Raw genomic sequence first — 12,407 nt, forward strand, 5'->3', positions numbered from 1 at the left:
ATTAAATAAATGATTTTTAATGACTTCAGTCTTTTAAATACCAGAGAAAAAGAAAACAAATCATTTTGGGAAAAATTTTCATAAAATTTATTGATAACTTCATGAATGGTTATTAAATTAAAAGGGAAATTAACAAAGGTAAAAAAGAAATTCTTTATTCGTCAGTTTTTAAAAATTCAAAATGACGGATCCAATAAGGCGGACGACTTTTTGAAAGTCTAACGCAATTCGCTTGAAACTTGTTACTCGGGGGTTTTTGGGGTCGCTGATTACGAATCTGAAATCAGTTTTTAAAAATTCAAAATGGCGGATCCGAAATGGCGGAAGACTTTTTGAAAATCTAATGCAATTAGCTTGAAACTTATTACTCGGTGGTTTTTGGGGTCGCTGATTACGAATCTGAAGTCAGTTTTTAATAATTCAAAATGGCGGATCCAATATGGCGGACGACTTTCTGAAAATCTAATGCAATTCGCTTGAAACTTGTTACTCAGGGGTTTTTGGGGTCGCTGATTGCGAATCTGCAGTCAGTTTTCAAAAATTCAAAATGTCGGATCTAATATGGCGTACGATTTTTAAAATCTAATGCAATTCGCTTCAAACTTGTTACTCGGGGTTTTTAGAGATGATTTGGTAGCCTTGAAAAAGGCTGATTGTTATAGTTGCTGATTACAAATATCAAGTTTGTTTTTTAAAATTGGAAATGGCGGATCGTAAGTAAAATTCCATTTTCCGTGATAAGCGGCGAAACAATTTCTTGCTGGCAATAGGCAGAATGGTACATTGCAAGTTTTACAAATCCAGGATGTTCGCTTTTGGTCAGCTTTTGTACTACAATGAGCACATATTGGATCCACATTTTGAATTTTAAAAAACTAACATTCGATTCTTAATCAGCGACCCGAAAACCCCCAAGTGACAAGTTTTAAGCAAATTTAGTGGATTTTTAAAATTTTTCGGTCGCCATATTGGATCCGCCATTTTGAATTTTCAAAAACTGACTTCAGATTCATAATCAAAGACCCCAAAAACCCCCGAGTAACAAGTTTCAAACGAATTGCATTACTCTCTAAATCTGAATCAGTCATATTTTACTGATTAGCAGTAGAAATCTACTAATTGCCATTTAGCGAGAATTGAGCAACTGACATTTAGTAGAAATTTACTGATTCAATTAGTAAAATATCAATTACTGATTGAATCAGTAATATAAATATATGGCGGCGGCCACAAAATCTATTGATTTAATAGTTAATTTTAAAGGTTATGTTATATACAAATTACTGATTTACGTAAGTTATTTTCTATTGTTTGCATATTCACTAATTATATTAGTAAATTTCAAAAAATAACTGAAACTTCAGTTAAAATGAAAAGTACTGATTGAATTAGTAAAATTTCTACTGATTCAGATTTAGAGAGTAGATTTTCAAAAAGTCGGCCGCCATATTGGATCCGCCATTTTGAATTTTTAAAAACTGACTTCAGATTCGTAATCAGCGACACCAAAAACCCCCGAGTAACGAGTTTCAAGCGAATCCAAGCAAGTTTTAAAAAATTGTCCGACATATTGGATCCGCCATTTTGAATTTTTAAAAACAGACTTCAGATTCGTAATCAGCGACCCCAAAAACTCCCGAGTAACAAGTTTCAAGCGAATTGCATTAAGTATTGAAAAAGTCGGCCGCCATATTGGATCCGCCATTTTGAATTTTTAAAAACTGACTTCAGAATCGTATTCTGCGACACCAAAGCCCCCGAGTAACGAGTTTCAAGCGATTTTATTACTGGGGAACATAATTATTACTTTTAATGTGATGTCATTGTTGGTAGGAAATGTAGGTTAGATCTATTGCGTCACTTTTACAAGTTTTCTATTTATTTGTCTTTTGTCAGTTTTTAAATGTTCATGTAAATATTATGAAATTTTTATTATTGAATTTTTCAATTATAGCTTTCTCACAGATGTTTAATTATTTTGTTGCGCGCGCAACTTTGGCCATGCAAAACTACTTAAATCAAACAAGCAACTATTTTTTCCAGTGATTCATGACCAGCTAGGTGCTCTGCCTTTTATTTTCCATTCCAATTTTAATTTAATTTATTTATTTAATTTCAAATTAATAATTTAATAATTATAAAATTTCACTATAGAAGTAATTTAAAGTTTAATTAATTATAAATTTTATTTTAGGTTACGCTCATTATAAATTTCCTTTTATTTTTTATATTATATTTTTTTAGCTTCTTTAATTAAATAAATAAAAAAAATAATTATATATATTTATTTATTGTATTACTAAAATGACTTTAAATATATTATTTTTTAAAAAAAACTTGTTTCAATTGCACTTTGGTAAAAAAATAAAAACGCTCACATAAATAAATAAACCACGTGTTTTCAATAGCACGTGCTCGAAGCAGAAAGATTTTTAAATTCCAAACAGCATTCGTTTACACAATTACCGCAAGTAGCGCTACTGTTGCTAAGGGATCGCAATCTTATTACTCTTGCAAGAAATTTGACACACTTTTCCGTTAAAGCCGTCTACAGAGATCCACCACATTATTAATACTCCATAATAATAGGGGAGATTTGCCCCTCTACATTCCAATTTCCTACATCCAAATAATCTAATCTTCAATTTTTGATACTATGTTCGTTTTTTAGCTTTGCGATTTGACCTAATTTTGAGGTTATGTTTACCAAAAACCACTTGATTTAAGAATTTAAAATTTTACCTTTGAATTTTTTTTTCTCTTTCTTCATTCATAAATTAACCTAATTTTGAGGTTACGTTTGCGGATTTTAATCTCAAACCCAGCGTCCTATTGGTTATTGTTAGTATTTTGGACCCTAAATTTTGACCTAATTTTGAGGTTATGTTTTAACTTATTGGAACTTAAGACCATTCAATGTTCAGAGCCTAATTACAAACAAACTTCAAAACATAAATTCTTGAAATATTATTATTATTATTATTATTATTATTCTGCTCATAAAAGATATGTAACTTGTAGAATATTTTTAATAACAATTAAAATGTATTGAAATTTTTGTTTTAAATTATATGACATTGTAAAGAATATGCAAAATTACTTTTCGTCCTGTTACAATAATTTACTAAAATTCAGAATTTTTTTGTAAACTGTATTGTATTAACAAAAATTATTTTTGAATCTAGTTTGTGTTATTATTTTGTTTTTTATATTTTTTATATTAATGAAAAGTTAAAAAAAAAACTAATTGTTGGTATTAAGTATTTCTATATTACCTTGCTTTAATTTAAAAAAATTTTCTAAATAAATGTAGACTAAATACTTTTTGCCACTGACGCAGTAAGTATAAAGACAAGCAATATGATCGTGGACTTTGATCGTGCTAATGTTGGTATGACTATAGGACATTCAAACATATAAACCTTCAAAAAGGTTAATAATGACAGCTGTACGAGAATCTCGCAGGGTCATTGCCCCAATGGGGCCAAGTTGGAAAATCAATCCCCTTGAGAGACCCTATTCTAGATACGGAGTTCGCTTTGGGTGCGGATGCCCTCCTTTATTATGTGAATCAAGCTTGTAAGCAATATAGGGTCAATATTATTTTCGCTGAGTTGCATCAAGTTAGATAGTCCGATATTCTGTCATATACAAAAGGATGAAGATAGTGTGAATTCTTTACGTTAAAGAATTTTTTTTTTTTCAAAATTAAAAAGCCATTCTTTCATTTTAAGAACTACAAAATAGTATTCTTTTTTTTATAATTTTTATTACTTTCGAGATTTAAAGTAATTTAAGTATAATAAAAAATAGGAAATATAGAATTTTAATTATTAATTTTTCATTGTTTATTTTTTCATAATTTTTATCTACTAAACGTCTTTTTCATTTAGTTGGCATTATTTAATATCTCTTTTACTGATTTAAAAAATAAATATAAGTTTTAAGGAATTCATTATTTGATTTCAGAAAAATTTGAAATTAGAAATATATAAAATTCTAAATGTTACTATTTTTTAAAAAAAATTAAAACTATTAATCTTTTAAAATTTTATGTAATTAATTTTAAATACAATTAATTCCAGAAGAAATATTCTGTAAGTTTTTAATTAATAAGAGTTAAATTAAAATTTGAATTCTATATGGGAATCGAACCCTAGACGCATGTCCTATCTAGAGCTAACTTAAGCTTTAACGACCGCGGCTACCAAACCGAATTAGATATTTTTATTTGATTTATCTGTAGGAATTGTACAAAAAATGTAAGTCTTCATAAAATATATTAAGATTTTCAAGTTTTTTTTAGTATTTTTAATGAATTTCCCATAAAAATCATTAATTAAAATTTTTATTTTACAGTATTTTATTAAAAATAATTATTTTTGCTTTCTCATGAAGGAAACAATTTAGACAAATTTTCAAATTAAAATTTAACAGAATTTAATAGTTAATTTAATTATTATATATTTAATAATTAATTTAATGATTTAATATTTTTAGTAATTTAATAATTAATTTATTGACTTAATATTTAATAATTTAATAATTAATTTAATGACTTAATATTTAATAATTTAAAAATTAATAAATTTAATTTTTAGCTACTGAATTTTTGTTTAACATGATTTTCATTTTACAGTCTTAATTACATGAATTTTTATTTAAAAGAATTTTAATTTAATCAAATTTTAATTTAACAAAATTTTCATTCAATCGAATTTTATGTAAATCGAATTTTTAAATGACAAAATTTCTGAAATTCATCGAATTTTTGTCCAAATTATTTATTTGTACAAATTTTTAATTGATAGAATTTTTAAGACGTGGAATTTTCATATTTATTCGAAATTATAAAGAGACCGAACAAGCAATCGACTGAAAGATTTTGGCACAAATTTTAAAATTGACCAATTAAAAATTTTTAAAATCCTGATTGGTCAATTATAAAAATTGCGCCGAAATATTTCAGTCAATTGTTTGTTTGGTCATTTATAATTTCGTACTAATAAAAATTTGGCGTCTTAAAAAATTTGTTAATTAAAAATTTCCACTGAGAAAAAAAATTTAGTGTTTATAACAAAATTGTTTGGTTAGGCAATTTTGGTTCTTGTAACCAAATTTTGATTGGCTGAAACAAAGTCGTACAGTTTTTGTTATGCCAACAAAAAACCAAATTTTTTGGTTGACTAAAACAAATAGTTTGGTTGCTTCAATACCAAGAAAATTTTTTTTGTTGTCCCAACCAAATTTTGGTTGCTCTGACTAAACATTTTTCTCAGTGTCTACAAATAAAAATTTGAACAATTTAAAATTCGGTGAATTGGAATTTTTGTAAAAAAAAAAAAAAAAAAAAAACTCTACGCACATAAACAGATTTTGTTTCAATAAATTTTTTTTAAATTCTAAAATTCTACACAAATCCCAGATAGAATCTAATAATTCACGTAGGGGACAACAATTTTACTTTCTACATTGTTTACTTATGTTTTTAAATATAATATCTGATAATTTCAAATTTTTTAAAATTCCATAAACAATTTTTATTGAAATAATTTCTTGTAATTGCTTATGTTTAACAATAGGACACTCAAAAGTGGGACAGGCAAAAGTTTAAGTTTATGAAACATGGATATTGGCAACACTGATTATAAGTTGTGTCAGCTATACACAATGCGCGTTTATACTTACACAGCAACTAAACATGTGACAAAAAAGTTTTCTTTATGCTCAACAAGAATTTAAAAAATTCAAAATTTTTAATTAATAATCAATTTCATAAAATTTAAAAAGTAACACTTGGTAAGAGAACGACTATTCAAATTTCGCGCCAAATTTTTTTTAAGGTTATGACCTGTTGGTTTTCATTATTTCCACTCGCCATTTGTCATAATTCTCATCAACTACCGTACCCTGCTCTTGTGAAAATTTACTATCTTTATAGTAACTTTTATTTTAACAATAAAGTTACGAAATTGTTAACTAGAGCAGGGTGCGGTAGTTGACGAGAATTATGACAAATGGCGAGTGAGAACAATGGAATCCAACCGAAAAAGTTTTCATTATGCTCAAAAACAATTTAAAAAATTCAAAATTTTTAATTAATAATCAATGCAATTATTGTTTCATAAAATTTTAAAAGTAACACTTGGTAAGAGAATGACTATTCAAATTTCGGGACAAATTTTTTTTAGGTTATGACCCGTTGGTTTCCATTATCTCCACTCGACATTTGTCATAATTCTCATCAACTATCGTACCCTGCTCTAGTGAAAATTTAGTATCTTTATAGTAACATTCCCAGGATTAATTTTATGCAGCAGAAAAAAATTTAGATAAGCTTTAAACGCATGAAACTGACTGTTCCCATTTACCTCAGAATTTAGAAAATTTCATAAAATTCGGGGTAAATGGGGACAGCATAGTTTCTAAGAAAGTTTTAAGAAAAAAGTTTCCTTAAGTATATTACTGTATTAAGGGATGAAAAAACTTGAAAAAAATTTCTAGTAGATATATAACAGTTGAACCAATTGAATTTTTTTTATTTTATTTTTTTTTTCAGTATTTTGTCTCGCATTTGAAAGAAACAGACTTAAAAATCATACCAAATTTTTTTCTTACTTCTTATGACTCCCATAATAGAAATTGACTTGAATTTTTGATTTTTGTGAATTTGGTTAATAATGACAAACTGTCCCTATTTACCCCAAAAAATTTAAAAACTCAGGGTAAATGGAGACAGCTTGTCATTATTAACCAAATTTACAAAAATGAAAAATTCAAGTGAATTTCTGTTATAGGAGTCATAAGGAATAAGAAAAAAATTTGGTATGATTTTTAAGTCTGTTTTCTTTGAAATGCGGGAGAAAATACTGAAACAGTTTTTGATTTTGATTTTCAAGTTTTTATGCATTGAGGGATAATTTTTTTTATCTTGCTGAAAATTGTCAAGATAAAAGCTTAACAATACTCAAAACCTCTTGCAGGTGATCTGAGGTTAAAATATTGACGTTGAACTTAATTTTAAAACTATAAATTAAGCTCCAAAACACCTCTTGTCCTCATTTACCCCAACTGACTCTAGTAATATTAATATATCAATCCCTAATATTTGTAAATTTAGGTAGGTATTAAAATTTGTTAAATTCAATAATATTTTTAATAATTTATTAAAATTTATTTGAATTTTATAATTACACTATTCTAAAAGTAATTTTGTATAACTGTTTAACACAATGTTTCTCAATGGATAATGTTCTCTAATGAAACTAAAAGTTAATTCGGATTCAGAGACTACGTTCGATACATATATACACACACACATTGAATTATTTAATGAAAAGTAACCATTTATTCAAATTGCTCTAATAAATCTAATAATATACCATCAACCGGGGCTATTATGGAATAAAAATTGCAATTTTTTTGTTCTGCTTAACAAAAATTCTAATCACAGAATTTAATGCAAAGAAATTTTTTCGTTTATTTTAAAATTTTTTTTTGATTTCTAAAACAGAATTTAATAATAAAATTATAGCCCTAATAACACAAGATATCATGGGATATATTGATAATATCCCGCAGATATCCTAGGGATGTCCTATGGATATCAAAAGGATCTCTTAAGGATATCCAAAAAAATCGGCGGTTTGGATATCCTTTGGATATCCCATGGATATCTGAGGATATCCACAGGGTATCTTCTGGATATCTCTATAGACTTTCATAAATGTCCTTCAGATATCCCATAGATATCGTCAGGATATCCCACAGATATCATCAGAATATCCCATAGATATCGTCAGGATATCCCACAGATATCGTCAGGATATCCCACAGATATTTTCAGGATATTCTCAGTATATCTTCTGGATGTCAAGAAGATTATTATTATTATTATTCAAATGTAAAATGGCAGATATAGTACGGAGGTGCCCTGGATGCAGACACATGTAGAAACATAAAGATATTTGACCACCGTACTATATCTGCCATTTTACATTTAAATAATCTGACGTTAAATTCGTAATCAGCGACTCCAAAAAAACCCCATGATACCAATTTTTGTAAAAATCCAACTACTTTTTAAAAATTTGTCCGCCATATTGGATCCGCCATTTTGAATTTGAATAATCTGAAGATAAATTTGTAATCAACGACTCCCAAAACCCCTAGATACCAATTTTCGTAAAAATCCAACTACTTTTTAAAAATTCGTCCGCCATATTGGATCCGCCATTTTGAATTTTATAAATCTGACGTTAAATTCGTAATCAGCAACCCCAAAAATCCCCAAGTAACAAGATTCAAGCAAATCTGCCATTATTTAAAAAATTTCTCCTGTCATTTAAAATCAGCTGTTTTTTGAGGTTATGTCAAAATCCTGACGTGATGGAGCTGAACGGACTTCAGATTCGTGTTCAGCGCATCAAAATACATCAAGAAATGGTGGTCTCATTCCCCGGCCCGGGTACTTTTGTTTTTGTGTGGCTGTGTAACGAATAACTATTAATATTAATTATACATTAAGTGCATGAGTTTATTTAAAAACTTTGAAAAATGCATGCATTTCAAATCTTCATTTAAAATAAATTAGAAGCTCATAAGATTTTTGTTTTTATTATATTATTATTCATTATATTAGCTTAACAATTTTAACCTTTAAAAATATATGTTGAGATATTAAATATCCCGTGAATATCCTAAGAATATCCCACGGACATCCTGAGGATATCCCATGGATATCCTGCGATATAATAGCCAATAGATATTTTGTGGATGTTTTAGGGATATCCTATGGATGTCCTGTTGATGTCCCACAGACCGGCGGTTTGGATATCCTAGGGATATCCTATGGATATTCCAAGATATCCTGGGGACCATTCTAGGATATCGACCATTGATATGGATATCCTAGAGATATCCTAGGGATATCCTTTTGTTATGAGGGAGTTACTTTGTTGTAAAAATGTCACACTACAATTAATTTTAATATTTCGAAATGAATATTTTACAAATTAAAAACTAGCTTGTAAATTACAATTTATAATCTGCGGTCAAGTTTCATATTAAAAATAGTTATAGTAATTTTTTCAGATTTACAGTACTGCTGATCAAACGTCAAAACTTGATCATAACCTAAAAAAAATTAAAATCAATTTTTCCAATACCAACGTATCATAAAATTTAAACTTGTTTAGTGTCTCATTGTTGAGCATTAAGCAATTACGAGAAATTATTTAAATAAAATTTGTTTATGAATCTTTTAAAAATTTGAAGAATTGTAATTGTAGAATAATTGTAGATTCTAGAATCTAAGTAAACGATATAGTACACCCAGAAAAGATTTCTTTAAAACAAAGAAATCGTTTTCTTAAAATCACTTTTTGAATCAACGATGAAATTTATTTGAATTAAAAAATTTTCTTTGCTTTTACAACGAAAAAGAGATTTTCAAGTGTTTTGAATTAAAGAGATTTTTTCTTTTAATATGATATTTTTAACTTAAAGAGAAATTTTTTTTTTAATCAAAGAAATATTTCTTTCTAACTTAAGTACGTTGAGTTATCAAGACTGCGTTAGCGCAAACTACCTAAATTCCTAAACAGCTGTGTGTGCCTCATGGCATATATTTTAATCAAAATACAAATGTATAGCTCAAAATATATTTTTCATTTAAAGAAATTTGTGCATTAAAATAAAAATTTATTTCTTTGATTTAAATAAAAAATTTCGTGAAATCAAAGAATTACTTTTCTTGCGATTCAAGAAACAAAAAGTAAAGAAATAATTTCTTTAAATTAAAGAAATTTTACTTTGGCCAATTTCTTTGATTCAAAGCAAATATTTTATTTGAAACAAAAAATCTTTTTTCTGGGTGTAAGTATACTTTTTATTAAAACTGTCATACCTACATATATAAAAATTGTATTTGAAGCAAAAAGTTATTTTGCTATATTAAAAAACAGATTTTTTTTCAATTTTCTTTGTAAATAATGAATCAATGTGGCTAAAATATTCTTATATTAAGCACGACAAAAAATCTTTACCTTAGAACAGCGATAAGTTACACTAGAGCAGCTATATATTTTACTACTATTTTATTTTTTTACTATTTTATAAAATAGCGAAAGTTTTCGCTATTTTAGAGAAACGTATCGCTGTTCCAGATAAAGATTTTTTTTCCGTGAGCGATATATTTCTCTAGAATAGAGAAAACTTTTGCTGTTTTAGAGAAAAGTATCGCTGTTCCAGGTAAACATTTTTTTTCCGTGAGCGATATATTTCTCTAGAATAGAGAAAACTTTTGTTGTTTTAGAGAAAAGTATCGCTGTTCCAGGTAAACATTTTTTTCCGTGAGCGATATATTTCTCTAGAATAGAGAAAACTTTCGCTGTTTTAGAGAAAAGTATCGCTGTTCCAGGTAAACATTTTTTTTTCCGTGAATAAATATTCTTTGTTTTAATTTAAAAATATAATAGTTAGGGGATGATAATGATAAGCGAAATAATAATCTTTGTTCTATAATATCTCTTAAACAGTAATAGTTACGGCTTTCATCTTTTCACCATAGATGGCTCTGGGGGCCAGCATAAAAAGTCTAGGGTTTAGTGTACATATGCTTTAAAGCTCACTTTAATTGTGCTAAATATTTTTTTTGGTCATATATTAAATTTTATAAATTACTATCAGTTTATTATTATAATTCTTATTATTTTTTGTAATAATTCTAGTTTTTAATAATTTATATTATTACTGAATTTTTATTAATTTGTTCTGAAACATTGTTCTAGATTTGTTATAATACAGAATCATTTATGATTTTATTCTTCCAGGGGAAAGAAAATTATTTTGTAATCTGTTACTATGTAGTTCTAGAACTACTTTGTATTCTAGAATTTTTTTTTTAAAGCAATAGAAAATTAATCGTAACTTTTGTAAGCAAAAATAACAGAAATTACTAATAAAATATATCCCATTTATTTTATTAAATTTTTTAAAATTGGAAGATAAATTAAAGTTTCATGTTCCCAAACCTTAATAGAAAAATTCAAAATTTTTTATTAAAATGATACTGATACTCCAAATTATATTGAAAATTTTATTGCAAATAAAAAATCAATTGCGTGTAAGAAAATATCTACAATAATTTAAGATAAATTCTGTCTTTGTTTTTTTTTTGCAGTATATAACGAATAGTTAATATATTTTTTGCATTTAATTTCATAGATATATATTGCATCCCAATTTAGAAATACGATAATTTTTTTTTATTACATTTATTAACTGTTATTCGTTAAGATATTATTCACTGTGGTAAACAAAATGTCTGCTTCATGACCCAGCTACATTGGTTCAGTTCTTTCTCATCAATCTCTTGCCAACAATGTTATATCTTTTTCAAAAGAGGGAATTTTTTTTTTTCTAATATTAGTAATTGTAATTTTACATGAATATAATTAAAGAGTCGAATATATTTAAAAATTAGTTCTCTTGGAATTTAGAGCATAATAGAAATCAGGTCGACTTCCAGGTGGACAGGCACAAACACAGGTGAAGGATGATATGCGTACGTAGGTTTGTTCGCTAAGGGATACATACACATTTTCACAATGAAACTACAAACACCAAAGAGGAACTCACCTCTAGAGGGAGGCAGGGGTTGGATACGGCCATGTTCCTACATGCGTTCGAGCTTCTGCCCTGTTAGCAAACTCCAGTTAACACCAGCACTATATACCACTTTTTTTTTTTTTTTTTTTTTTTTTATTTAAGTGATAAAACTAATAATCACTGCACTCCTTGAATAAAACTCAGCTATTGGTTGCTTTATGATAAAATTTATGCATTCACACCACAAATTATGCCTTCCACTTTTTAGCCACTACTGATCCACCGCAATAAGAAACCATGAACCACATATATAAGTTTCGATTGGTGCGCGGAGCACTGTGTAGTAAAAATAAAAAAACGTTTTTCTATTATCAAAATTAACTTTCTACCTACACTGAGCATGAAGCTCGTATCCACAGCCGGACGATCGCTTGACTACGTTCCCTTCTGTACACCCCTCACAGTGTGCCCGCAATAGTGCGCGCGCTTAATCCACCCTGCCACCCTCTATATAAGCTTAGTCTGTCCTTATTTCTATTTAGGATCTCTGTCACACTTTTCCACCCTACGAAAACCGCGTGATTCTCTCTCACCCTCCCTTTACGTTTGCGCTCTATCATCAAAAATCCAGGATTCCAATCAGAAATTGACGACTGACCTGTATTAGACTATAGCCCAATTTTGTTGTAAGAGAGACGACAATTTAATTTCAATATAATCACTTACTATATATACTAATACCAGTTTTTCAATGTACTTTCTCGACTTCAAATCTTGTTTTTCTATGTCTTCTTTTA

The 12,407-nt window shown here is 27.8% G+C and overlaps 1 protein-coding gene across 16 annotated transcripts in view; it reads right to left on the reverse strand.

Annotated features, from left to right (window-relative positions):
• LOC127285335 (voltage-dependent calcium channel type A subunit alpha-1) overlaps nt 1-12,099 on the reverse strand; it is a 105,052-nt gene extending 92,953 nt beyond the window's left edge. For 11 of the 16 annotated variants that reach the window (XM_051311308.1, XM_051311307.1, XM_051311304.1 and 8 more), the window contains exon 1: nt 11,641-12,098. The gene's annotated coding sequence lies outside the window, so the exon portion shown is untranslated. Of the gene's footprint in view, nt 1-11,640 lie in introns of all 16 variants that reach the window. The other 5 variants (XM_051311299.1, XM_051311298.1, XM_051311302.1 and 2 more) reach the window with 2 other exon arrangements.
• Nucleotides 12,100-12,407: the final 308 nt, after the last annotated feature.

Source organism: Leptopilina boulardi, unplaced genomic scaffold (genome assembly GCF_019393585.1).
Source record: "Leptopilina boulardi isolate dan_hultmark-lab unplaced genomic scaffold, ZJU_Lbou_2.1 LbouV2_330, whole genome shotgun sequence".
NCBI classification, from domain to species: domain Eukaryota; kingdom Metazoa; phylum Arthropoda; class Insecta; order Hymenoptera; family Figitidae; genus Leptopilina; species Leptopilina boulardi.